General features: G+C 36.9%; 1 protein-coding gene across 1 annotated transcript in view; it reads right to left on the bottom strand.

Moving 5' to 3' along the window:
- Positions 1-1,539, bottom strand: part of LOC106876016 (U-scoloptoxin(05)-Sm1a) — a 70,589-nt gene extending 69,050 nt beyond the window's left edge. The window contains exon 1 of the mRNA XM_014924386.2: positions 1,113-1,539. The gene's annotated coding sequence lies outside the window, so the exon portion shown is untranslated. The remainder of the gene's footprint in view (positions 1-1,112) is intronic.
- Positions 1,540-2,595: the final 1,056 nt, after the last annotated feature.

Raw genomic sequence — 2,595 nt, 5'->3', positions numbered from 1 at the left:
TATATATATATATATATATATATATATATATATATATATGATTGTCTGATCAGACAAGTAAAATGATGCACTCATGTGTATTTATGTGTATATGGGTTCATGAGTATATGTATATAAGCTGCAGTTTGTATGGGTGTGTGCGCATCCTTTTGTTTTTACATATCCAAACATATGTCTGGGAAACAAGAACATGTGTGCAAATTTGTCGGTTAATTTACACATGCATTTTTGTTATTATTTCCTATAATGCGTGTATTGACGTTTGTGAATGATTGTACTTTAATTAACTTGAACCTTGGCTCAAGTTAAGGAACTTTTTTTTCTTTTTGTATCTATTATATATATATACATATAGTGTTAAATTGCTTTCCACAGATGTAATTTGTATATCATTGGGCTACAGAAGAATGCATCATCATATTTTAACCTGTTTGGTTATATGCATTTTGTTTGTGGGTGAATATGTTTGTACTGAAAAGTTTTATTAGATGTAATGCACTTTAAAATACCGTGTATTTCTTTCTTTTTTTTTTTAAATTTAAATTGCAAGAATAATTTTACATTGTATCTTTATATGATTCCTTGCTATTGAATGATGTCCGAGACAACAAAACACAAGTATTTGGTATAAATATGTATATAAACGTTGTAGAATGTGTAGGCCTGGGAGAAAGAGACAGAGACAGAGAGAGAGAATGAGCGAAAGAGAGAGAGAGCGAGATGATGAATGATTTTTAGGGAGTTCTTATGGTCTAATAGTACCACTGTCCGATGGGTCATATGAATTGTTACAGTGCAATGACTCAGAAAGTTTTTGTTAATAACATAGAACTTATTATCATATCGTTGTAAGAGCCATTATTGTCGTTTATGTTGTCGTTATTGTTGTTGTTTTTGTTTTGCCGGGATCGTTGCTCCACCAAATGCCACAGAGAAGGGATGGATACAAAATGAATTGAACGGTTCAGCCTTTAGGATCTCATATTTCCGTAATAATAGAGAAATAATGGTTGATCAATAAAAATTTTGGAGCGGTTGCTGACAAAATATCGATCAGAGAGAAACATACTGAATGTTATAGAAATAGAGAAAAAGGAAAAGGGAAAACATACTACAAACAGCCAAGATGACGCTGTTTCTGTTGTTTTACAGTAAGTTCTTCAGCTCACTTAAGCATTTGACGAATGGGCGCAGTTTGAAATAATGTTCAGCAAGCTTCTGTGTAAAGGGACCACTTAGGGGAAGCGAAAGAAAGAAAGAAAGAAAGAAAGAAAGAAAGAAAGAAAGAAAAGAGAGAAGAAAATAAAACTCACTGGCAAGAATTTTACAGGAGAAAGACAGAGAGAAAGAGAGAATGAGTGCGAGAGAGAGAGAGAGACAGACAGAGAGACAGACAGACAGAAAGAGATGTGGAGGGAGGGAGAGCTAGCTTGGTTTTAATTGAATGTACAGTGAAACGACGTGATGTGCCATCATGTGTATACAAACTACTGTCTGTGTCTATGAGCTTTTGTTGATGGTTCTTACCGATTCTTGCGTGTTGGATGGAGGAGATTGATGATGTTTTAGTGCTATTATGCGATTATATCTCCAGCTGTCTGCCCTTGTGTGCGTGTGTATGTGTCTGTGTGTAAGTGTGTGCATGTAAGTTTGTATATGTGTCTGTATTCTTCTGTGTTCGTGTATGGGGGTGCAGAGAGAGAGAGAGATTGTATGTGTTTGTGAATTCCTATATGTATCTTCGAGGTGTTTTTTTTTTGTGTGTGTATGGGGGGAGGGGTCTGTATATGTACTGCCAGTGATAATTATGCTCAGTTATTTTCACACTTTGTATACGCAAAGCTTATATAGAAGATTCGGAGAAGTTTGTAACAACCTGAAGAATTTTAGCATCACCGGGGAAAAATTTGCATAAATAACCACTTATTGGTTTCAGATTTTGACACAAGGCCAGGAAGTTCGGGGAAAGGTGCTAGTCGATTACATTGAGGCCCAGTGCTCAACTGGTACTTATTTTATTGACCCCAAAAGGATAAAAGACAAAGTCGACCTCGGCGGAATTTGAACTTTGAATGTAAAGAGGGACGAAAGCATTTTGCCCGGCGTTTTAACGATTCTGCCAACTCGCCCACCAAAGAATAACCACTTATTAAAACAGGGAATTAGTAGAGATGAAGGACTTTGGTTAGAAGCCTTGCAGTATGAGTTTAAATCCGACAGAGGTCAACTTTGACTTTCACTATTTCGAGGTCGATAAATAAAGTACTAATCCAGGCGGTGGATTGCTTCCGATATCCGTTGTGGCTTTGTGCGTTCCAAGTTCAAATCGTGTCTCTCGACACCGGAAAAAGCAAAAGGAAAAGTGGGTTCTTTATGGATCCAACAAAAATGGCGAGTGCTCGGCAAGCCCTTTAAGCAAGTGCCGAGTTTCTTTACAGTTTACCACCCTAGTGGCAGCACAGTAACCAGCAGGAAAGGATGCGGCAGGTCTTAAAAGTCCTGAACGATTTCTCTCTTCCTCTTTAACCTCTCTCCTTCTCTCTCAGTTATTAAAAACAAAACATGAAAGCGAAAGCCGGAATACAATTATATATA

Source organism: Octopus bimaculoides, chromosome 1 (genome assembly GCF_001194135.2).
Source record: "Octopus bimaculoides isolate UCB-OBI-ISO-001 chromosome 1, ASM119413v2, whole genome shotgun sequence".
NCBI classification, from domain to species: domain Eukaryota; kingdom Metazoa; phylum Mollusca; class Cephalopoda; order Octopoda; family Octopodidae; genus Octopus; species Octopus bimaculoides.
Note: the sequence above shows the minus strand (reverse complement) of the source record. Positions and strands in the feature narration are given on the sequence as shown.